This window comes from Artemia sp. Qi Xiang Cuo, chromosome 5, assembly GCF_049724085.1.
Source record: "Artemia sp. Qi Xiang Cuo chromosome 5, ASM4972408v1, whole genome shotgun sequence".
NCBI lineage: Eukaryota > Metazoa > Arthropoda > Branchiopoda > Anostraca > Artemiidae > Artemia > Artemia sp. Qi Xiang Cuo.
In genome coordinates this window covers 3957409-3983742 of record NC_142798.1, presented here as the reverse complement: position 1 = coordinate 3983742, position 26334 = coordinate 3957409, and the positions used below count along the sequence as shown (strand labels likewise).

Below are 26334 nucleotides of genomic sequence, written 5' to 3'. Positions count from 1 at the left end.
GTTATGGATTTGAACCACCAAGGACCTCAGCCATCAAGGACCCCAACCACCAAGGACCTCAACCTCCAAGGGCCTTCTCCCCCTAAATTTTGACCCCTTCCCAATTTTTTAATATTTTTTTACCCCAACCATCAAGGACCCCAACCACCATTGATTCCAGCCACCAAGGACCCCAACCTCAACGGTCCCCAATACCCTCTCCTCCAACTTTTTAGCCCCGTCCCCAATTTTTATACTTTTATTAAGTTTTTTTTTAACTTTTTTTAACTTTTATTTTTGTATATTTTTTTTTCGTGATATTTTTTTCATGGATATATTTTTCCATGGGTAATTATTTTTCATGAGGATATTTTTAATATATCAATACATAGAGGTCTACTTCCAAGTTGTCCTGGGTATATTTTTTAATTGAATCGTTTTTCCAAGGTATTTTTTTCAAGGATATATTTTTCATGAGGATATTTTTAATATATCGATGAACAGAGGTCTACTTCCAAGTTGTTTTGGCTGCGCAATGAGCTACTACTTTCGCTATTACAAAATAAGTCTTTTTAACCTTGAGCAAAGGTACAAAAGTTTGATGAGGTACTTCTCTGCTTAAATGCTAAATTAATAGCTTCCAAGATGATAGGATTATATGACATAGAATTTATTGGCTTGACAAAATCCTCTTGTGGTGTTATATTTGAATGCGCATTTTTATTATTGTCTATGGAACTCGAAAAAATTGACCATTATCATTGGAAAGTGAACTATAATATGTTTGAGCTATAACATGTTTTATAGCAGCTGTTTAGTTGCAGCTGAATATGATTATAATTATTATAATTTTGTTGGGTGTTGTTTGGAGGTTCGTTGGTTTTCGAGTCCGGTATGTTTAGCTCTAATTATGTTTTTTTTTTTTTTTTTGTTTGTTTGTTTTTTGATTTATTAGGTGGGTTTTATACCGCACAAGCATTGCTTCCGGGAATCGATTATGTATATATTTTTTTTTTTTTAAATAAACCCATTGTTACTTATAATATGATAAAACCTTGTGGAGTACTACATTAGGCTATATGAACGGACTGGAATTCTATGACAGAGTGATTACACGACATAATATAAGTGCTAAAGAACTGAGAACTGTTCAGGAAGAATTCAGTGAAATATGCAATTTTTCCGGGTTGAAGCACTGTACGTAAAGAATAACGTACCTAAGAATAAAGTTTTAATTCGAAGCTGTGACCCTAAAATTCTATTTTTCAATTTAGAAGAACTTAAATGTCCTAAGTTTGAAGGGACTTATCACCGTCCTAAAGACGAGGTTAGGTTCTACGCGCAGTGTATACCGAGGGACTTACCTGATCGTGATAAGTGCATAAGACACGGTAAAAATTATTCTATATCATGGGATCCTCGTTTGTGGGTGTTTAACAGTGAACATCAGAAAATTTTGTGCAAAAGCTCAGTAGGAATCCAAACCTTATTTGGTCGCTTCGGTCTAAGCCTGAAGAAGCCAAGCCTACGTCTAATATTTCTGCTAATCAGTGGAGTGCTTACTTTGAGTCCGAGTTCAAAGCGCCTGATCCAGTTCTGCAGTCTAATTTCGAGAATGAGCTGACTTCTATGCTTACCGACACCTTTGACGATTTCTCAGTGTCACCGGTCACAATTTGCCAGGCCGTTAAAAAGCTGAAAAAGGTATACTCAAAAGGATGTGATAGTATTTGTGCTCTACATATTTCTTTAGGAGGCTATGTTCTTTACCATCATATTGCCCTCCTGTTTCAGATGATTTTGACACAAGGGATAGTCCCGAGTTGCTTTAGTCTGGGTATGGTTATCCCGATATTAAAGAACGGGAAGCCAGCCGAACAGCCTTCTTCGTATCGGCCAGTAACGGTCTCTTCAGTATTTTGTAAACTATTCGAGATTGTTTTGTTTGATGAGATTTATGATAAGTGTGAGATGCCTCCACACCAGTTCGGTTTTCGAAAAGGCCTCGGGTGCACCCATGTTCTTTATCTTCTTGCTAACATATTACTTGATGCTCATCTCTCGCGAGAAACTTTGATCTTAGGTCAGTATGATGTCAGGAGAGCTTTTGACTCTGGGATTCATGCCCAGATTTTGGTTGAGCTGTGTAAGCGAGGCGTGCGTTCTTCTATTGTAAGGTCACTACGTGATATGTATAGGAACCTAAAGCTTCGTGTTCGTTTGCAAGATTGCGAGCTTAGTGGGGAGATATCAGTACATAAGGGAATTAAGCAAGGGGCTATAACGTCTCCTACTTTGTATAATAACAGTGATAATGATGCACAACAGGTTATCTCTCCGACTTATATTTGCAAGCATATTGACTTGTCACTTCTGGGTTTTGCAGATGATCTTTTAAATCTGTCTCGGTTGCTGTCTTCATTAGAAAATGATTTTCTGCACCTTGAAACATGTCGTGCTGATGTTAATTTGTACTTTAACGTAGAAAAGTTTACAGTTTTGTGTTTCTATTTCACAGAACATACTTCTATTGCCGTGATTGGTGGAATTATCATAACACTATCTAGTCACATTTCATAACTTATACTGCTAATTGATCATCATCTTTACAGAACTCGGTCTGTAGTTATTGAACACCTTTCTAAAAAAGTGCGCATCGCCTATGCAGGTGTTATCACAAGCCGTCATAATTCGCGTCATAAATATTTGGCTCGTTTTTACACCACAGTGGCTGTGCCTCTTGTCATGTACCTGTCTTCTTTTTGGAAGTTCCTAAGCGCGAAAATCAAAAAAGGCATATGGCCTGGATTTTCATAACAACATCAGAATCTTTTTTAAGCGCCGCGTTTTGCGAAAAACCAGCGCATTGTTGTAAAATATAGAATTGCTGAGTTTCTGAATGCCTTGGAGGAGGTAATTCAGAATTACATGAAAAAACTAGAGCTCTTGGATCACCAGTGGGCCCACCTACTCAAATAGTTGTGTTATTATGTAGTTCTTTCTGTTTGTATTTGTTTTTCTTGCCAGTTTTTGCTTTTTCTTTCTTTTCTAGTTCGTGCTCTGTCTTTTTCTGTTTATTGTAAGACAGGTTATTAATAAAATTCATTCAATTCATTCATTATTTTTATGTAAATATGTGTTTATTCAAAAGAGTTCTTTTTTAATGTGTTTAAGCGATAAATATCTTTAAGCTTAACCCGTCTATATTCCTTAGAATAGTTTTATTTCATAAGTAAAATGCTACTCTAGGTATACCCCCACACCCTTCACCAGGAGTCTTATTTTTTCATGAGGAGATTTTTTATATATCGATAAACAGAGGTCTACTTCCAAACTATTTTGGGTATATTTTTCAAATTAATCATTTTTCCAAGATATATTTTTTGTTCAAGGATATATTTTTCCATGAGTAATTGTTTTATGAGGATATTTTTAATGTATCGATAAACAGGGATCTACTTCCAAGTTGTTTTGGGTACATTTTTCAAATGAATCATTTTTCCAAGGTATATATATTTTTTTGTTCAAGGATACATTTTTCATGGGTAATTATTTTTTCATGAGGATATATTTAATGTATCGAGAAACAGAGGTCTACTTCCAAGTTTTTTGGATATATTTTTCAAATGAATCATTTTTCCATTGTATATATTTTTCCATGGATAAATTTATATAAGGACGAGTACTTTTCATAATAATATTTTTCATATATCTGCAAACAAAAATCTAGTCCAAAGTTGTTTTGGGTAAATTTTTCATATGAATCATTTTTCAAAAGTATATTTATTTTTCATTGATATTTTTATCCAAGGGTAATTATTTTTCATGAGAAAATTTTTAATATATTGATAAACAGAGGTCTACTTCCAAGTTGCCCAAGTTGTCAAAAAAAAAGTATTACGTGACAGTGGTGCACAATCATTACGTAAGGTTTGTGCTGTCGTTAAGTTACAAGCGGGGAGTCCCCATGGGTTCCTGGCATATGGTTACATAAAATTCCGCCAAGAATATTAGACTTGAGCGTTGGAAACGGGGTAAGTCGTGTGACGTCATTGGATTCCAGAGGGGTGTCTCGTGATCACATTACGTAGGTGTGATGGCCTTAGGGGTTGGTAGCTCCATTTATCTGACCCTTTCAAGCGTGGGGTGGGTCGCACGATGTAACATGCGTTTGAAGTCGTGTGATTCCAACAAGGGAAGGTAGAAAAACAATGCCTGTTGTAGGGGAAATAGAAACATCTGGATTCCAGGAAAACCGTGTAGACATGTATAGGGGGGGGGGGGATCTGGTAATTTTGCCTAGAAACGGGGCGTGCTCGTAATCTTGACAGCTGACCGCATTGTACAGGTGCAAGGGACTCCGTTTACAATCCCTTATTATTTGAACTTGTGTATTATCCCGACCATATTTCAAGTAATTGAAACATCCAGTACTTTTGCCTAGAAAAGGGGCATGTTGTAGAAATAGAGTCGTGTGACATCAGAGGGCTCCCAGGAAATAGCCTAACGCCTACAACTTTAAAAAAAGTGTCCGGATCGGGATTCGAAGGGGGTGGGCTGTCATAGAAAGCCGTGAGGAGATACTACTAACGTAGTTGAAAGGTCCAGAAATTATGTCTTTGAGGATGACACTCCCCCCCCCCCCCCAACCCTCAGGGGAAGGGTTGTAAGTTATGCCGTGGGGGCATATAAGGTCTATGTAGATAGTTTTGTCGTAAAAACTTCAAAAAGGACTCATTGGATTTGAAATTGAGAGGGATATCGCCCTTTTTAAAAGTTGAAAGTAATCGGAGGGAGAGTCAGCCCCCAACGCCCATTATTTCTCCAAACACTTCCGATCAACATTTTGATATGGCCATTTGGTTTAACGTAGTTTAAAGGTTTGGAAATTAAGTCTTTGAGGATGACCCCTCCCCCCATATCCCTCGGAACAAGGGTTGTAAGTTATGCCCTTGGGGCATAACTTAAATAGAAAGCGTTGTCGTAGAAAGTTCAAAAAGTGCTCATTCGATTGGAAATTGAGAGGACTAGTGCCCTTTTTATTAGACGAAAATGATCAGAGGGCAAATGACCCTCCTCCACGACCATCATTTTCCCAAACACTTCCAATCAAAATCTTTGAGATAAGAATTTTGTTCAAGTTATTTCAAAGGTCCAGAAATTATATCTTTGAGGTTTAAAAATCCCCCCAACCCTCAGGGCAAGGTTTGTAAGTTATGCCCGGGGGGAATATGAGGTTTTTATAGAGAGTGGTCAAATAAACTTCAGAGGGACATCATTGGATTGGTAATCAGACGCTCTTGTGCTCTTTAAGAGTCAAAGTGATTGGAGGGCAGCTACTTCCCCCCCCCCACACACACACACACAAACGTCGTATTGTCCCGAAATGCATATAGAAGAAATGTTGAGATATTCGTTCTATTCAAAATAGTCTAAATATCACATAACAAGGCTTTTGGGGGTGAAACAAACCCCAGAGATTAGTGGTAAGGGTTGTCGGTTATGTCTAGGGGGTATGTAAGATTTTTATGGAAGGGGTGGTTGTTTAACTTTAGAAGAGGCTCATTTGGTTGAAATTTGGCTGAAAACTTCTAGTTATTTTTTAAGCGCCAAAAGTGATGGAGGGCCTTTAGCCCCCTACCCCTACAATCCTCTTTTACTAAACTTATCTGATTGAAATTATGATATAGCTTTTTTTTCGAAATAGTCCAAAGAACATATAATAATGTCTCTAGGAATGACACAGCCCGTAGACACAGCATGGTTGTAAGTTAGTGAGGGCATAAAAGGTTTTTATGGAATAGGTGGTAGTATAAACATCAGATGGGGCTTATTTGATTTGAAATTGGAAGTTATAGTGCCCTTTTCATGACTAAAAGAGATTTGAGAGCAAACAGCCCCCCCCCCCCTCCACGCTCATTATTTGCCTTAACACCTCTAATCGAAATTTGTAAATAACAATTTTATTCATCTTAGTTGAAGGTTTTGGAAATTATGCATGTTAGGAAGACCCCCCCCCCTACAGCTCTCGAGAAAAGGGTTGTAAGTTATGCCCTTGGGACATATAAGGTTCTTATAAAAAGGGTGGTCGTATATGCTTTGGAAGGGACTCATTGGATTGGTAATCATAGGTTCTAGTGCCCTTTTTAAGAGTCAAAGTGATCAGAGCACAGCTACCCCCCCCCCCCACACACACACACACTCGCATAAAAACGTCGTGTTTTCTTGATATATATATCCAATAGATATTTTTAGAGAGTCCTTTTTTTTAAAATAGTTCAAATATCATATAACACGGCTTTTGAGGGTGATACAAGCCGACAGGACTTGAGGGCGAGAGTTGTAAGTTATGTCCCTGGGGCATTTAAGGTTCTTATGGAAGAGACAGTGGTATAAACTTTATAGTTGGCTCATTTAGTTGAAATTAGACGCTCTAGTTCCCTTTTAAGAGTCAATAGCGATGGAGGTCAAGTAGCACCCCCTACCCAACTACCCCTCTTTTCACCAAATGCATCTGATTGAAATTGTACGATGGCAATTTTGTTTAAAATAGTCCAAAGGACATACAAATATGTTTCCACGGTTGGCACAGCCCCCAGAGCACTAGGGCAAAGGCTTTAAGTTATGCCCTGGGGGCATACAAGGTTTTTTATGGAATGGGTGGTCGTATTAAATTTAGATGGGTTTCATTTGATTTTAAATTGGAAGTTATAGTGTCCTTTTTAAGAGTGAAAGTGATTTGAGAGCAACCTCCCCTCTCCTTCCACGCCCATCATACCCCATAAATATCCCAACAAAGTTTTGAGGCATACATTTTTTTCAGCATTGTTGAATGGTTCAGTAATTATTCGTAGCAATAGTTGTAGCAGTATTAGTAGCAGTATGTAAATAGCACGTTTTTTCAACATCCCCTTCAACACACGATGAAATTTTTAATTTAATACCATCAACCGGTCCTGAAGCATTGCTGATATGTCCTCTTGACAACCTATATGGGCATAGTGTGTTTCGATTAATTTCAATACAGTTACAATATTGCCGAAAATTTTTGCCTTAATACACTTAGGTTTATTAGTTGCAGTAGTAGCGCCAGTAAATGTAATAGTAGAAGTAGGAGTACAGTTAACAGTAATAGTCTTAGTAGCAGAAGTAGTAGCATCAGTAACAGTAATAGTAGCAGAAGTTGTAGGAGTAGAAGCATTAGTATTATAATGTATATATTGTCTTTTGCTTAGTTCAATATCCCCCACAACAAACCTTGTAAGTTTTAACTTCACACACAAAACTGTTCCTAAGATATTGCTGATGTGCCTTTTTGACAACCTGTATACGGACGGCAGGCTGTCATCCGTACAACAGAAATATTCTCTAAAAATTTCACCTTCATACCTTCATAGGTTGTGGATTTTGAGCTATCCAGAAGACACTGTGTGTATTCATTTAATGCTGCTTTTGCGGCTACTGTAACTAACTACACTATTGGCATTAAGTTGAAACTTTTAGGGAACGTTTAGGAAGAGTTTCAATGAAACGAAAAACCTATATGCATGCAGGTATTTAAAGGGCATATAAGCACTATAGGGCATATAAGGAAATAGGCAACGATTCTCTATCATAGCAAGTAGTATCATTGATATTATAAAAGAGCTAACTTGATTGAAAATTAAAAGTTCTAGTGCCCTCTTAAGAGTCAAGGGCAATCAGCCCTTTCTTTCGCTCACAATTTTCAAGACACTTCCAATCAAAATTTTAAGACAGCCATTTTGTTCAGCATAGATGAATGGTCTAGTAACTATATCTTTATGGTTATTTTGTAGGTCAACCCTCCACAATTATGTAATTTTCCCATTATGCTTAAAAACTAATTTTTGCTTTAAAATTAAATCAAAACACACTGTTTGTATGCTGGTTGCCAATAAGACATCCCAGCAATATAACAAGAACGACTGAACGTATTAAGTTCAAATTTTCTGGGCTACTTCTATTACTACTTCTGCTCTTAAATGTTCACTAAATCAAAAGAGTGTAAGTGTATCCAGGCTGTGAAAGAGTATAAATATATTTTTTTGGGAATGGTAATAACTTTTATTCGTCAGGTCAACTAGAGAATGTGTATGACTAAATTAAACACTACTATGTGTCTCATGATTTTCAGCAGAGTTTATGTTGTTAAAAACTGCTGAAAAGTTTCTCCAGCATATAAATAGCAGGCCAAACTATAAATTCTTAAAGGAAAACCTGAAAGATTCAAACAGTTATTTTCTTATCCCTGAAAAAGACTATGTCAGTATAAAACGAACAGAAATTAATAAAAAAAACTTTTTTAACAAAATAAGTCTTTAAAAAAAGTAAAGAACATCATTAAACCAAAATGAATAAAAATAGAATCAAATAATCTACCAAGCATACAACTACCACAAATCAGTATGGATAAATAAATGAAACCCAAAACAAACAGAAATTAAAATAAATAAAAGAGTCAAACTCAAAACGAGTAGAAATTAATATGAGTAGGGTTCAAAACCCCTATATTTTCTTAAAGCCAGAATATAATTTGTACTTTACTGAAAAATTCTTTTAAATGTTTTCACTTTTATAACTTTAAGAAATCAAAAATTAATTAAGATTTTAAGGAATAAATATCAGCATATGTAGATTAAACTGACAACGCACATTTTTTTCAGTAAATTCATTTGAAATTTTTAGTAAAGTACAAATTATGTTCTATATCATTAAGATGGTGTAGTTTCATGAACGTCTCAATATAAAGTTTTTGATACATTTTAAATTGGCTATCTTGTAATTTGAATCAAATAACTTTTAGAAGAAAAATTCGGAATTATTACTATGTTTTTTTTTTCTATGGCTCTTTCCAGAAAAAAAAGGAGAATAAAAAAGGAGGCACATCACTGCTTCCCCTGAGAACAAGTGATTTTCCTTGTTTCTCAAGATGGGGACTGTGAATCTTCTAAATTGGGTTTTCGGCTATTATGATTCCAGTGATGCAGGTTTTGATCCAATACCATTTTTATGGGGGTTCAAGCTATTTTTCGAAATTTTCATAACTTTGCTTCCGCAATTAACTGTCTCTATTAAGATTAATCGAAACCATAGTTGTCATCCACGAATCAGCTTCAAATGGTGATTCTTCCTCACTTTACAGTTTTTTTCAATAAACTTTTTTTAATTTTCGGTTACTATGGGCTAGAGTAAATAGTGACGATGACAACACTGCCTTTCCATTGCCTTTCCATAACACACAAACACACTTAGAGACAATAGGAAACATTTAAATACCCGAAAAGAAGCGCAATCCGCTCATACACTACTATTAAAAACCATAGTCCATGTTATTAAGGATGAAAAAACAAAAAAGACATATAATTTCTTCAGAAAGAAAATCTCTTGAAAAATCTCAGGTGGTTAGATTAGAAAGGAATTTCTTTAGTCGTAATTTTCGCTTGTCAAAGGAACAACCTTATAAAAAATTGAAAAGCTTGAGGGAAGAATCTTCGATGAGAAACTGTATTTATTCTCTAAGATTCACTCCTGGACCCGAAATTGTTAACCTCTCTTCTAGAACGTTTGAACCCCAGGAAATCTAAACACTGGGAAAAGGTAAAAAATTCTCTTTTCTACCGAAACAAGTTCCTGTGACATATACAGTTTCCTCTCTTGAGTCTACTTTGCATAAATACTACACATATGTTTAAAAACATTCCACCGTCTTGAGAAATGTTTCTCTATTGTTTCTAAGTGTGTTTGTTTGTTTTGGGCTAGAGTGCTCTCTTTCCTGGGTTGCAGCAGGTGCGGCAACCGTTATAAGACATTTGAACATTCCACGTCAAAGGCAGGCATTGGTCCTACGCGTCTCGGGAACCTACTCATTTCGCTAATAGGTAAAGACAGCATTGTGCATGTGGAGAGTTCCTACATGTTTCTTTCTTTTCAACAAGTCTAAAGTTTGAGAAGTCCTTCCTCACCACCTCTTAAAAAATTCTGGTTATAATAGGTCAATAGAAAAGCGTAAACTTACTTGCTTCTTTCTTCCGAAATGTTCATATTTCAGAAGTCCAAGATGAGCAGCAAAAAAAAAAAATAACAACACAGTCACAATTTGTCTAGCCAGACAGTAAAAAAGTTGAAATGGCTTCACGAGCAAAGATTTCTTATTTAATTCATAGTCATTTAAAAGCACTATGTATAGAAAATTCAACAAAAAAAAGTCCGCCATGAGGTAACCCGCTCATTTGAGATAATAGATAAGTTTGAAAATTACCTCTAATGTACTAGTACATCAACGGACTGCTTGATATATAATCTTATCTTGACAAGTCAATTACTACTAGAAAACTCAATGCAAGTCCTTATTGCTGTCAACATCTAGTGATAATGTTAATAGCCTAGGTCAGAGGTTCTCAAAATTTTATTTCCGTGGCAAAAATGTGTTGCAAGTTAATGTTTGGCAGCAATGTGTGGCAGAAATAATATCTTATGCATATCGAAAAGTAATGAAAAAAAATGGCAAATAACTAGTTTATCTACATATAATTAAATTTCAGGCTGCGCAGTTATTGTCAAACTTATGTCAAACTTAATGTCAAACTTAATGCAAAGCAGAATGAACAGCATTGCAATACCTGGTCTTCTCTAGACCCTCCAGTTATACCAGAACTTAGGCTCTAAAAGACTTTATTATCAAATGGTTCAATATAGGCTACGTCGTCAGAACCCTCAAGCAGAGAGAAAATTGTGTAGCAAAAAAGAAGATCTTATGCGGGTGAGCTCCTTGTAAGACTTTGAACATCTCTGCCTTCGGAACATTTTGGCTAGAACTAGCCTTGCATTAGATAAACCGGTACTCGTCTAGAATCTGGGTACACACGCGAGAAGTGAAGGTTCGTTAATGCTAATGAAATAAAACAAAATAGGATGAAAATATAATAGTTTAGAAACAAATTTGTGCTATAAATGTGCACGTTAGGGGGGAAGGAGTAAAGCATAGCATGTATTAAATACGTAAATTAACCTAACCTTAAATTTAAATCTTTTTAAAAATAAGTTTAAATCTTTGTCACGGAGTGATCAACACCTCACAAACCTGTTTATCAATAGCGGCTTTGAGATTTCGATGCGGTCTTTCTTTCGTGTGTGCCCAAATTCTAGACAAGCGCCAATAAACCAAATACCTTACCAAGTCTTTGGGATAAAAAAAAAATTGGGATACCAAGTCTTTGGGATACCTTACCAAGTGTTGGGGTAAACTGAAACGCCTCGAACACTTTTCTTTAGGGAGAGGTCATTTTGACTATGAGCTATCTTACATGAAAATATTACGATGAAAGTTTCTAATTAGGTTTCCAAAAGATTGCGCTTTTAATTACTGTCTATAAGGAAAAGGCGCATTGCTTACTTACTTAATCCTCATTCTGGGGTGGCGTTGAGGGCGTCGTCGGCCTTCTTCACGTGGGGAGGTCTGCAGCAAGGGCCTCTGTATCAGACAGCAAAATTCCATCCAGGTCCAGGACTTTCCCGAGACTATCATTCCACCGAGACTTGTGTCTTCCTCTTGGACATTTCCACCCACTAATGGTTGGTTCAATCTCATAAGAAATCTGAGCCGGAGGGTCGGCAGGTGGTCGCAAAAGATGTTCGAATCAGCGAAGAGTCCGCTCGGCAACCAGGTTTGACAAGAGAAACTTGGAAGTCATATTTTGTAGGTGGTCATTGTTGACAAAATCTGCCCATTGAATTCTCTCGATTGCCCAAAGCCACTTAGATTGAAGAGTGTCAAGACGGCGCTAAACAGCCGCAGTTGCAGGCCAAGTTTCAGCTCTGTACAGCAGGATCAAATAAACTGACCCTTCAAGGATTATAATTTTGGTAGCGTCGATCAAACATTGCTCAGTCTACCAAAGACAGCAGATGCCTTGGCCACGCAAGCATCAACTTCATGGTTGATGAAGCCGTCCGATGATATGATAGAACCAAGATAAGTGAAATGGTCAACCACATCGAGTTAGTTCCCGGTGACCAAGTAATTAGAACTGTTGATGTCAGACTTTCGAGGGCTGCACTACCATGACTTTCGTCTTCTTCTAGTTGATGGGTAGTCCGGTCCTGGCAGTTTCTCTCAGAAGCGTTTTTAGAGCCCCGGGCAGCTGTGATTTGGAGTTGGCGACTAGTGCTATGTCATCAACAAAGTCACAATCAGTGACAACTCCACCCCGTACTTGAGTCCAAAGCTCAACTTCCTGGTTGTGTAAATCATAATATGATCTATAATACCGTTAAATAGCTCGGGAGCAACTGAGCAACCTTGCCTGACTCCTGTTTTTACTGGAAAGAACGTGCTACGTCTGCCACTCACTAGCACACAACTCTCAGTCTATTGATGCATGGCCCTGTATAGGCAGACATATTTAACGGGAAGCCAGTAATAGAAAGGATATTGGAGAATCACGATCAACTGAGTCGATTGCTGCCTTGAAATTGACATTAGTAATGAAAGCCTGCTGGTGGAACTCCTTTGCCTTCTCGATGATTTTTCTTATGGAGACTGCTCTACTCTGCACATTTGTCGGGGGTGTGTAAAACATCGCTGCAAAAAAACTGCAGAAAAAAAAAATGCCTGGTACTGAGAGGAGCGTTATCCCTCTAAAGTTCTTGCACTCCTTCTTGGAATCTTTTCTCTTCCACAGTGGTAGAATCACTCCTCTACGCCAGTCTTTTGGGATGATCTCCGAGTCCCGTATTGCATTGATTAGCATTTGGAGCCATAGCAGGATAGTGCCACCGCCATTTTTGAATAACTCCGCGGATATTCCACAGATTCCAGGAGCTTTGTTGTTTTTAATTTCTTCACAGCATTTTGAATTTCTACCACTGAGAACGGTTTAATGTCAAAATTAACGAGGTCATTATGGATACCAGATTGTGGGATGCCAGGAGGCATTACAGATGGAGAGAGACGGGATCCATTAAGCAGAGATGAGAATTATTCATTCCACCTTGAAAGGCTGGACGCTATGTCTTCAAAGGGCACCCCATCCACAGATATTACGTTTCCTCTTGGTTGAGCATACTGGCCCGAGAGGTCACCCAAGTGTTTGTATACTGCTCCAACGTCCTTCCTCGAGGCAGCTTCTTGTAGCTCATCAGCAATGGTGTCAATGAATGACTTGAGATCTCTATGTGTCAGCTTATTCCTGACGCCGTTGAGATGTCGATAGGTCTTCATCATCCTTCATCCTCCCGCTGTCTGGCCTGCCATCGAAGTGTAATGACGTCCACAGCCTCCTGTGACAGCCAAGACTTTTTTACCTGAATTTGCAAGCCAAGAGTTGTTCCAGCTGCGTCGGTAACTTCAGTTTTAAACGAGTCCCACATTACTTCAATAACCGAAAGGTGAAACAGGTGTTCAAAACGGTTTTTAATCTCAACTGCGTATCATTTTATGATCACATTTGTATCAAGACTGCGGAGATTTAGCGTTGCAATGCGCTTGTGAACCTTCTGGAATTTCAGCTTAAAACGCATTGAGATAGCTAAAAATCCCATCTTGCGTGTCTTAATTCAAAAATTTTTGTGCTACTTTTTTTGAGAAAGTATGATTTACATTCCAGCTACTCAAATATTAAAAATATAAAAGGAAAAGTTTTACTTTTCAAGAGTAAAAGTAGTGCAGAATCGTGTATTTCAAGCTCTATGTCCCCTGTAATATAATTTTTCTTTTGCGACCTCACTTTCTGTGTTTTAATTGATTCAAGGTTCAAATGGCTCCTTATTTCTGTCTTAATGATAGATATTGTGAAAATCGGTGCTGTATGGCATTTCTAAGAAAAAATTACATAGAAAAGAAGGAAAGTTGCGTCAATTCATATATCTACTTTTTAGGAAGAAACTAAATACCTTTTTGTACCCGGATGCACTTCTAGGATTCTGAACATTCAAATGGATCTTTCAGAATTGATATGCTGTTATGCTATTAAATTTTTGTACAAACCCAACATTTTTTCAAGGACAGATCGTGGCGTATCGTAAGTCAATAATAGATTCCCTTTCCTTATTAACTTAGACTTAGGTTTTTCCCACACCGGCTGGCGCATAAGGCTACAACGGTGCCTCTTCACGACGAAATCTCTTGTGCTTTAGACCAAGGATCTCCAAACGACGATGTGGACAGCGCAGTATCCTTCTCAAGGCATCAGCCAAGTGTTACCCTTTGTCGTTCACGTCATCTGATGCTAGGAGGAGTCCAACGCCACACATCATGATGGAGAAAATCCTTGCCGATCATGTGACCCCAATAACGCTATTGGTTACTTGTGATTCTATTGGTCATGAGTGGCTGCTTTGTCTTTTCACATATAAAGGCGTTAGTGACCTTATCGGTCCATTGGATACTATAGATGCGTCGAAGACAGATATTCTCGAATCCCTTGTTTCGCTTTTCCAGCTGCTTGGTCACCGCCCAAAATGCGCATCCGTACCTTAGTGCGGTGAGGGCGTTGATGTTGAAGAGTTGGAGCTTCAGCTCCGACTCATTCCTGTTCTTGTAAACTGCAATTAGGAGGCTAATTCAAAAAGATTAAGAAGTACTATTCTTCTATGACTATTTTGGGAAAATAAAGACATTTGAAAAATTTTCTGCAAACTGTATTAGAAAGGTATAATGATGTCTATCGACAGAAATACGCCTTTGTATGAGTTTCAAATGGGCCTAAACATACATGATCAGTCTTGTTTAATCATTAATTAAAAATCATTTTCCACAAAATATATTTTTCAAAGAAAAGTAAACAACTCCATTAAACCGAAAATAAGCAAAATAAAATAATCTAACAAGCGTGAAACTACCACAAATCAGCATCGATAGATATATGAAACCCAAAACGAACAGAAATTATAGTAAATAACCGAGTCAAACTAAAAACAAGGAGAAATTAACATGAATAGGGGTCAAAACCCCTATGCCTTCCCAAGGCCAGAACATAATTTGCACTTTAAAGAAAAAATATAAATGTTTTTACTTGTATAGCTTTAATAAATCAAATAATATTAACCTTTTTATTAATAAATATCAGTATATGCATATATATGCATATACTGACAAGGTAAATTCATTTGTATTAATCGAATTTTAATTGGATGTGTTTGGGGAAATGGTGGGCATGAGAGAGGGATTAGTTGCCCTCCAAACACTTCCGACTATTAAAAAGGGCACTAGTCCTTTAAATTTCCAATCGAATGAGCCCTTTCAAAAGTTTCTACGGCAACACTTTCTATAAAAACCTTATATGCCCAAAGGGCATAACTCACAACCCTTACCCTGAGGGCTGTGAGGGGGGTTGTTATCGTCAAACACCTAATTTCCAGAACTTTCAACAACGTTGAACAAAATGGCTGTCTCCAAATTTTGGTTGGATGTGTTTGGGGAAATGGTGGTTGTGAGAGGGGGGTTAGTTGCCCTCTACTTTCTATAAAAACCTTATATGCCCCCAGGGCATAACTTACAACCTTTTTCCTGAGGGCTGTGGGGGAGAGTTATCCTCAAAAACATAATTTCCGGACCTTTCAACTACGTTGAATAAAATGGCTATCTAAAAATTTTTATTGGATGTGTTTGCGGAAATGGTGGGTGTGAGAGGGGTGTTAGTTATCCTCCAATTACTTTCGACTACTAAAAAGGGCACAAGCCCTTCTAATTTTCAATGGAATGAGCCCTGTTTGAAGTTTCTATAACATCGTTATCTATAAAAACCTTATATGCTCCCATGGCATAACTTACAACCCTTGCCCTGAGGGCTCTGAGAAGGTTATCATCCTCAAACACCTAATTTGTAAAACGTTTAACTACGTTGAACAAAATGGCTTTGTAAAATTTTTGATTGGATGTGTTTGGGGAATAGGTCGGAGTGAGAGGGGGGTTAGTAGACCTCCAATTACTTTCGACTATTAAAAAGGACACTAGCGCTTTGAATCTCCAATCGAATGAGCCCTTTTTCAGGTTTCTACGACAAAACTTTAAATAAAACCTCATATGCCCCCAGGTCATAACTTACAACCCTTACCCTGAGGGCTGTGGGGGGAGTGTCACCCTCAAAGATATAATTTCCGGACCTTTCAACTACTTGGATGTGTCTGGATGAATGGTGGGCGGGGAAGGGGTGTTGGTTGCCTTTCAATCACTTTCAACTATTAAAAAGGGCACTAGCCATTTCAATTTCCAATTAAATGAGCCCTTTTTGAAGTTTCTACGACAACACCTTCTATAAAAACCCCATATGCCCCCAGAGAAAAACTTACAACCCTTGCCCTGAGGGTTATGGGAGGGGGGGGTTGTCATCCTCTCAAAAATATGCTAAAAAATATAATTTCCAGAACTTTCAATTACGTTGATTAAAAGGGCTATCTCAAACTTTTGATTGGATGTGTTTGGGGAAATGGTGGGCGTAGACGGGGTGTTAGTTGTCTTCCAATCACTTTCGACTATTAAAAAGGGCACTAGTCATTCCAATTTCCAATCGAATTAGTCCTTTTCGAAGTTTCTACGACAACTCCTTTGATACGAAGTGTCCTGGTATGGAAAAAAAATTCATTCGATACAAAGTCCCCAAAAATGTTTTGAGGAATGGTGGGCGTAAGAGGAGCGTTAGTTGCCTTCCAATTGCATAAACCTATTAAAAAGAGCACTAGCCCTTTGAATTTCCGGTCGAATGATTCTTTTTTCAAGTTTTTACGACAACGCTTTCTATAAAAAACCTTATATGCCCCCATGGCATAACTTACAACCTTTGTCCTGAAAACTTTGGGGGGAGTGTCCAGCTCAAAGATATAATTTCCGGACCTTTCAACTGCGTTGAACATAATGGCTATCTCAAAATTTTTACTGGATTGTTTGGGGAAACTTAAAAAGGGCAATATCCATTCCAATATCCAATCGAATGAATCCTTTTGAAGTTTCTACGACAACTCCTTTGATATGAAGTACCCTGGTATGGAAAAAAAATAATTTGGTCCTAAGTCCCAAATAATTTTTGGGGTAATAGTGGGAGCGAGATGAAGGCTAAATCCATTCCCATTACTTTCAACTATTAAAAAGGGCACTAATCCTTTGAATTTCCAGCCGAATGAGCCTTTTTTGAAGTTTCTACGACAACACTTTCTATGAAAATCTTATATGCCCCCAGGGCATAACTTAAAACCCTTGCCTTGAGGGCCTTGGGGGGGGGGGGGGTGTCCTCCTCAAAAACATAATTTCTATCTTTAAATCAACTATGCTGAACAAAATGGCTATATCAAAATTTTGATTGGGTGTGTTTGAGGAAATGGTGGTCGTGTAGGGATGTTAGTTGTCCTCCAATCACTTTTGACTATTAAAAAAGGCACTAGCCATTCCAACTATAAATCGAATGAGCCCTTTTCGAAGTTTCTGCGGCAAGTCCTCTGAAACGAAGTGTCCTGGTCTAGAGAAAAAAAACAACACATCGTGCCAATATCGTTCTTTAATTAGGCAGCGCGGATGCGCTTCCTAAGATTAGTCTTTTTCCTATTAAAGGATGTTCAACAAATAACGGTAAACCAACAATGGGTTCAGTGACAGATTCAACTGATAAGAATTTCTCTCTGTGCAGATGTTTTTGCGCACACCAAAACATGGTTGTCACATAATCTGAAGTTGTTTCACCTCTTACTTCTTATGTTTTAAGCTCGAAAGACAATGTGAAGGGTCGCAAAAGCTGTGACTGAGAACTGCACGTGTTCTACAGGTCAACTAATGGTCCTCATTGTTTTAAGTGAGATAAGATATCACCTAATTTTAACCTATGTAAGGAAACCAAAGAATGAAAAGTAAATAAAGAACTAAATTGACAAAAGGATAAAGGATAATTTTTAGTCAGTGAATAACCTAAACAAAGCAGATACTTGGGTAAAGACCTCAGCTAACCCTTCTTCAGTGCTCCAAAAAACATATACCCCCTCTAAAGTACATAAATACCAAAAAAAGTATTTTTGTGAAAAGTTGAATCTTGCACATTCTAAGACAGCTAATTGATTTTTCATGGGATAAAACCGTCAACTGGAGGGTTTGAATGGTTTAAAACACAAAGCAGACGTGATTTTCACAGTGATTTTCGTGTTTATTCATATAACCTTGGCTAACAATTGCATGAATGCTGATTGCTGCAGTGATTACCATGGTTATTGACAAATCAAAATTTTCGAAATACATTATCTCTCTCTCTCTCTCTCCTCTCTCTCTCTCTCTCTCTCCCTCTCTCTCTCTCTCTCTCTCTCTCTCTCTCTCTCTCTCTCTCTCTCTCTCTCTCTCTCTCTCTCTCTCTCTCTCTCTCTCTCTCTCTCTCTCTCTCTCTATCTCTCTCTCTCTCCGTGTCTCTCTCTCTCTCTCTCTCTCTACTCCATCATCACTGTGTTATTTACAAGACTCCCCCCCCCCAAAAAAAAGCTACAAAAGCTTGAGTTCTGCTAAGAAATGATTTAATATAGGTGATAGGTTGGCAAGACTACGTGTGAAGAGGGCATCTAGGTCTACTAGATAGGAAGGAAAGGGACCAATTATCATGTCGGTTTTCTTTGATCCGTTGGGTTATTAATATTAGTTACATAATTTTTTTCATTTACTGTTGCATCTAAGTCGTCGATCAGTAACCCAACCGCTCCTCCCCCTTGGCTAGAGTGTAAGCTGAACCCACATAACATAGTTTCTGCTTATGTTTATGCAAACCTATTGAGCAAGAAAAAGGTAAAAAATGAACTATTTGTCACCCTCTTTTTCCCTGAATTTTCTGCTTACCCCTATGTAATGTTTGCACCCAACAGCTTCTACAATAGTGAAGATGATGAAACTTGCTATTTTTTCCAATAAGCAATATATCTCATTACTGGGAAGCGTTAGTAATTCTTGGTTATATTTCCCTGGGAATTTATGCTTTGTTCTAGTTTGCTTATAAGTAGTGGGGTGAGTGGATCCTAACTATAACATAGTACAAGGTATAGCTAATACGATCCGTAATAGTAATTTTTTGTAGTTCAACATTGAGAATCATAGAAGTACATATCTTTTTGTGTATGAACATAACAGGAATCTCGCTCCCCCTACATTCTGGTCTTGTCTGTATATATTTAATTGTGAAAAGCAATTCTGATTGTGTTTAAAGTTTCTGCAGGTCTTACTTTGTAAAACACAATACTTTGTGCATTCATGCAAGGGTTTATCGAAATCTTCAAACGGATCATAGCAATTATGGTTTGTTAAACTTAAATGACAATAAGTCTTAAATCACAAGAATTATTTACCATGGAAAATTGGCAAGTCATGACGTTGCATGTCAACATAGGTGATTATTTTCTATTGTTAGTACATTTATATACAAGTCGTCTAACGAACGGGTAGTCTTGTGGAGTTACATAATCTACTTTTAACGTGTGTTTTAACGTGTTAATTTAATCTCAAAACAAGTCACAATTTTTTATACCTGAGTATGTTACACATGGTTTAAAATGTTACACATTAACATTTGTTCTTTCAGTGCTTCGATTGGAACAAAACTCCATTTCTGAAATTCTGCCCCATATTTATACAAAAGTCAAGACCATAAAAGTTGTGATTACAAAAAAAGTGAATATAAGAAGAAAAAATAGAAAAATTGACAAAAAAGAATAAGGCGTAAAAGTGACACATTGTAGCTTGTGAGCTAGTAATATAGGTAAGACTTTATGTCATATAATTTTTTTTGAATTAGTGCTATTTTGTCATTTGTTTTCACCAACACAGTCAAAAGAAGTCATAACTGCGCGTTAGGGGAGGGGGGAGGGTAGTAGAATACCTCCCTAGAGGATTCCTTTCAAGGAAAATATAAAAACTTAAGGCTCACAAGAGCACTCTCTTATTATTTCAGACCCTCTCATTAGAAAAATCCTCTTATATTCACTCCCTCAATGATGGCTGTGTGCAGGGGCTTTTTTTTTTGGGGGGGGGGGGAGGGGGGTGAGGGGGTCAATATCTACCAAATCATATTATTGAGTTAGGAATAAAGTGAATACACCATTCAATGCCTTTTTTTAAACTTATTATGAATATAATAAGCATTTCTATCGGAAATGAATTTCCGCCCCCCCCCCCTATATAGGGGATTCCTAACCCAACCAAACCCTGAATTGGCATATTTAGGGGGAGGGGGGGGGCTAAAATTCATTTCCGATAGAAATGCTTATTATATTCGTAATCAGCATTAAAAAAGGCATCGAATGGCGTATTCACTTTAGTCCTAACTCAATAATATGATTTGGTAGATATTGACCAGTGAGGGGGGGTATCCCCCCTAATATTGTGCAGCAAAACAATTATTATATATCCCATGGCCCTTGACTGTCCGGATATGGACCCCTCTTACCCTCCCAATAAAAATACTGGAGATTCGCCCCTGGGTGTGTGGATCTTTGTTTATACTTGCAGCTGCAAACAGCGTGAATAGGAGGGAAAGTGGGGAGAACTTTGGAAGTTAAAGGACCAAAGACCCATTATTTGGAACTTCCAACCGCCTCTCCCTATCTGGGAGAATCTTCAGGTTCTCTTTTCAGTCCGTTCTTTGGTTACAGCCAATCCTGTGTGTATATGGGATAGGGGAATGTAAACCATCCGAGAACTGCTGCTTGGTGTTTTTTTTTTTTTTTTTTTTTTTTTTTTTTTTTTTTTTTTTTTTAGTGATATGAGTTGCAAAAATTTGAATATTTTGCTCTAAAACATGTTTTATCCAAGCATCGCTCCCCTCCCACCTACATTTCGAAAGATATTGTCATACTCCTTCAGGACTTCTCCCAAGATCTTTGGATGTCGGTCCCGAGCTTCGAATATTGGGTATTGTTATTATGATTTACGGTACTTAGGCGTTATAGTGACCACATCCAAGAAGTGAAGCTTTTTTTTCTTTTTTAAATGAAGCATACCAAAATATTATGAAAATATAATAATTTAGTAACAAAATTATGGAAACTGCAACAGAAAATTATGGAAAGCAAGGCGCCCAGAACGCATTATATTAAACATCTAACCTAACTTAACCAACTCTATATATTAAATATTTAATTAATATATACCTGCATAGTAGCCACTTAAACTAAGCTTATTCTCCCCAATGCAGACAGAGAAACCGGTTTTACTCAGATCAAGAACGACAGTGTGGTCGCTATAACACTAAAGTACCTTATTTACTTATTATTATTGCTGTTTTTTTTTTAAATATTGTTATTATTGACATATTGTTAATAGTCATAACTGTTAAATTTTAAATAACGATTAGAATTGATATATATTATTATTTTATTGTTAATAATATTGTTATTATTTTAAACATTATTATTATTTAACATCTTCGGGTCGTTTTCATAAGACAATTTCTAATATTGTTAGATTCTCAATGGTAGCCCTGTTTTGAGCACAATTAACACTGAAACGACGTAGAAGAAGATAGAACTGGCTGACTTGTCAGTCGGAAAAAACATAGGAATTTATTTCGGGCAGCCAACCTCGTCAATTCAGCAAAAAACAGGAGAATTAAATAGCAATTATAAAAAGAGGAGCATTGGAAATTTTTTAGAAAATTCCAGGAATTTTGTATAGGTACCCTCCTCCTCTTGCTGACGTGCCTGGTGACCAGCTATTTGCTGTCTGAACGTTACAAATTTTGGTTTCACCCTTGTAAACCAGAAATTAGTGAAAGCTTGTCTTTGAGAAAGTTTTGCAACATAAGCTGAAACAGAGCGAAAACCAGTATCTTTACAAAATAAATAACTATGCCAGTCTTGTTTTCTTTTCTAAAAAAAAAAAAAAAACTACGGAAAATTTCAAGGAGGTTTCTGTCTCCACTATTTAATCCCATTATCGCATTTGAGCTCAAAGAAAGGAGTCTTTAAGGGTTCCCCTAGATGGCGGAAGTTTAAGCGTACGGTTATGGTCATTTTTTTCAGAAGAAAAATTTATTTAGAATACTACAAAAATGTCATTCACCCATATTCTTGCTCCCCAGGCAGGGGGGGGGCTACTCTTTGTCAGAACCCATACTTCAAAAATAAATTATATCGCCATAACAGTATTGTAAACCACACAAAGTTTCGATTTAATGTTGAAACTTTGTGAATTAATCAAAAACAAGTATCTACAGCATCATTGCAAAAGGGAAAAAACTGGAACTGTCTGTGTTGCCACTTATGCCGCATTTCGCGGCATTACGCCGCGATTCTGAGAGAAATGCCGCATAAAATTTTGATCATGCCGCACGCCACGATTATGCCGCGAAATGGCTTTTTATACCGCACTTGTTCCCGTATGTAAAATTTGTCCAACTTTAAGTTTCTTATCTTTCACAAAGGTCTTTCTGGCATAAAATGGGGATTTCAAAGACGCATCTGACTTGTTTTGTGGATGTCGACTACGGACCTTATTTATTGACCCGTCAGCGGTCGGTAGCTTGTCCTTTCGGAGGCCAGTGTGTTTAACGGGGGTTGAGTTATTTTGCGGCTTTGATAAAACTTTGACATTTGATTTTCTCAGTTCATCTCATGACTTCATGACCTCTTTCAGCTCAGTCCAAGTGTTTTCAAGTTAGCAGTAAGGACCAGACAGACTTGTCTTATTTCACAGGATTGTCTGATGGTAAGTAGTAACTATATTTCAGTAGCCTAGGCGTCGTAAGAACCGTTATTAGCCAAAATGTAGGGGGGGGGGAGGTATTTATCGACGGGCTGGTAATTTTTACCGACTGTTTTATCCAGAAAAAAACGACGAATATTGAGAAAAAGCGACTGTGTTGACGAAAATTCGGCTGATTTTAAAAAAAACAACTATTTTCAAGGAGAAACCGACTGTTTTTAAGAAAAATCTACTGTTTCCAAATAAAAAATTGACTGTTTTCACGAAAAATAGCGGCACTGTGCATTGACTCGGCTACATTTTAAAGACTGGCCGACAATATTCGGGGGGGGGGGGCCCTCCCCCCCCCTCCCACCTATTCGTTATGGCCCTGGATGTAATCAGGTCAGAAAGAGTTTATTGAGCCAAAAAGTACTGGCCTATCACAGGGGATGGGTGGCTTCTATGATCTGTTTTCTGTTTACCAAAATGCGTGTTTAACTAGTTGCCAGTTCGTTACTTTATCATTTCAAAATTAGAATTCATCATATGGTATCAACGAGAGGTGTAGTTCTTACCGAAAGTTTTGAAAGCCCGATTCTCATTAGAAGAGATCATCAAAATCACGATGATATAACAGCTAAAAAATAATTTTTTTTTCGAAATTAGCAATTTCCTTGTTAGCACTTGTCGACTGTGCCCAGCCTTTCTACTCTCCGACGCGGCTGGCTGGACGCAAAATATCTGATAACTGAATGTGCCTCTGTGAAAGTGAAAAAAAAAGACCAAAGGTTCTAAGGGATCCCAAAAATTCAATATTTAATCCAGACATTGGATTTTTTCTTCGCTAGATCCAGTCTTTGCCAGATTCCTTGAAATTTATTACTCTTAAAGATCTAGAAACAGATTAAGGTCAAATGGCTAATCCTCTGAGGAAACCAAGTTCAGATTTGGATTCAGCATGTGTGTTTACCTCTATAAGTCATATCTATTTTGACGATACCGATCGAAACGATCCTGCCTACTGCCAATTTTCCGGTTTCGCCGAAATTCCAGAGCTACTTGTCTTGCGAAAAATTGAAGCTCAGAAACGAATTTAGCGTATCCTCTTACCCCTATTTCCAACATCTAGTCAACTTGAAATAAAAGCCAGATTCCGGACGAAATATATGTCCGGCTAAAAAGCGATTGTCATATACGGTTTCAACATGCCCTCTTACCCCGAAATCGAACATCTTATCAACTTCAAATAAAACTTTTACTTTTAACAAACTTTCCGGTTTTGGCCGGATTCCGGGCGAACAACTGGTCCGGCGAGAAGATGGTTTTCATTGCCGTGTTCAGCATGTTTTCTTACACCATAAACGACTATTTCATTATATGTTTTAAAATATTTTGTCTGTCCCTTAATTTGAATCCCCACCCCTAAGTGTAGGGCTACAGAGCCCATCTACGAACTCGATCTTTCCCTTGACCCAAAGGATCCTTCCACTGAGTTTCATCAAAATATCTCATTCCCTTCGACAGTTATCGTGCTTAGGCTATCGTTAGGCTATAGTTATCGTGTTTTTGCAGTTGTCGTGGTATCTGGCCAGCTACTGATATTCAGATATCACGGTCCGACCGTGGTATTTGCTCGTGGTATCTGAAAAGTCATCTCATTTTCATCAAAGTTTGTCAAATTGGTGAGAAAGAAGTTCAGCACTTAGTTATGTAACTGGATATCAGTTTTTCTTTTGGGATGACTTTTGAAAAGTGCAATTTCGGCAATATTATAGTCATTTTTCGCAGTGGACCGTTTATCAGATATCACGGTAACTGCAAAACGACTAACTGCAGATAGGCAGTTACCGTGGTAACAGGGGTATCAGCAAAAACGCAACATATGTGTGTTTACGTCATATCTACTGTGATTCGACGTCATATCTGCTTTGACGAAACTGATCAAAACTTCCTGTCTTACTTCTGCCAAATTTCCGACTTCAGCCGGATTCCCGGCGAAGGATTTATCCGGAAAGACCAAAGGGTTCTCGGCAGGCTGGCGCTGGAAGAAATTAAACTAATGCAGGTTCGTTTCTTTCACCAGCAAGTCAATCCATGTAAAAAAGGACATAATAGCTAAATATTTCTCTTGTTTATGGACCAAAGGTGTTACAACAAAATGGCAGAAGTGATAGATATCGATCAGGAATATGAGGACGGTGAAAAAGACTTGGACGATAGTGAACCCTCCAACAAAAATCGAGGATCACAAAGAAAAGGGCAGACCAAAGGTACAAGACTGAGTGGGAAAGAGAATATGACTTTAAGGAATGGTTACGAAAAGGAAAGGTGCAGACCGGCCAAAACAGTGGATATTTACCTCACTGTCTTTACTGCGAAAAGGATTTCGTTTGTAAAAAAGGGAAACACGACGCAAAAAGGCATAAACAGACCAAAGCTCACGAAGAAAATAAAAAAGCGAGGACAACTTCGTCTTCTAAGACCATGCCATTGAGTCTTAATCATTCCGGCGATTCAAAAATCAAAAGAGTTGCTCCCGTTGAAGTGAAGCTAGTGACATTTCTTGTTGAGCTCGATGTACTTTATTTGGTTTCTGTAGAATTGCTGAAACTTATGAAAAGTTTGCCAGAACTATATCTTCTAGGCCAGGCTACTCTTGGTAGAACTAAAGCAATTAATATTGCTCGACAATCGTTGGCCCCTCATTTTCATGTAAAGCTTCTTGAAAACCTGAAAACGAATCTTTTCTCCGTAGTAATTGACGAGACCACAGATTCCTCTGTAGCCAAACAACTTGCTGTTTGTGTCAGCTTTAGTGACAAAGCAATGAATGTGCATGTAGATTTGCTTGCTCTTGTTAAATGCAGCGACGGGTTAGCGTCTGGTCTATTCAACCAGCTAGTGAAGGTGATGAATGATGTCAAGAAGGTAGGTGTTCCTCTACAAAACTGGGTCGGATTCTGCTCTGACACAACGAATGCTATGATGGGGATAAACCACTCAGTCGAAACACTTGTTGAAGGGAAATATCCCTGGGCTACAGTTGTGAAATGTAGCTGCCATCTGTGTGCCCTAGTTGCAAGTCATGCTGGCAAAAAACTGTCCAAGAGCCTAGAAGATCTATTTCGGACTGTGTGCAATCACTTCAGGCACAGTGCAGAACGCCAAGATGCATATAGGAAGGAATTTCAAGTCTTTACTCAAGTGAAACAGCACAGATTCCTTGCTTTGGCTCTAACACGCTGGTTGTCGTTTCAAAACTGTGCAGGCCGTATTCTCGAACAGTGGGATATGGGATATTCTTACGTTGTACTGGGACTCGTTGGTACTTGATGATCCCTCGCATGCTAATGATCATGTAAGAATGACACTAAACAACCCACACTCGAGGGTTATGATGTGTTTTGTCGAGTACGTGTTGGGAGAGCTAATTGATTTCAACGTCATCTTCTAGTCTGAAAAACTCCTTGTTCACCTCTTGAAAACCCAGATGAAAAAGCTTCTTTGGACATTAGCCATTATCTTTATAAAGCGTTGATATGTTAGAACAGTCAACCCTTTTGACATCAATCTGCATGATAAAGTTAACTAGCCTCCCGACAAAACTGCCTATATCGGCTACAAAGGTTACAATTTTCTTGCGGGTCTTGAAACAAGAGAAGTTACCAGTGGCCGTTTTGTTGCGGAAAGTCTCCATATTC

General features: G+C 37.9%; 1 long non-coding RNA gene across 1 annotated transcript in view; it reads left to right on the top strand.

The window, feature by feature from the left end:
* Window positions 1–26334, top strand: part of LOC148951730 (uncharacterized) — a 197301-nt gene that overhangs the window by 17815 nt on the left and 153152 nt on the right. The window contains exon 2 of the long non-coding RNA XR_016141752.1: window positions 19533–19709. This is a non-coding gene — a long non-coding RNA (uncharacterized LOC148951730). The remainder of the gene's footprint in view (window positions 1–19532; window positions 19710–26334) is intronic.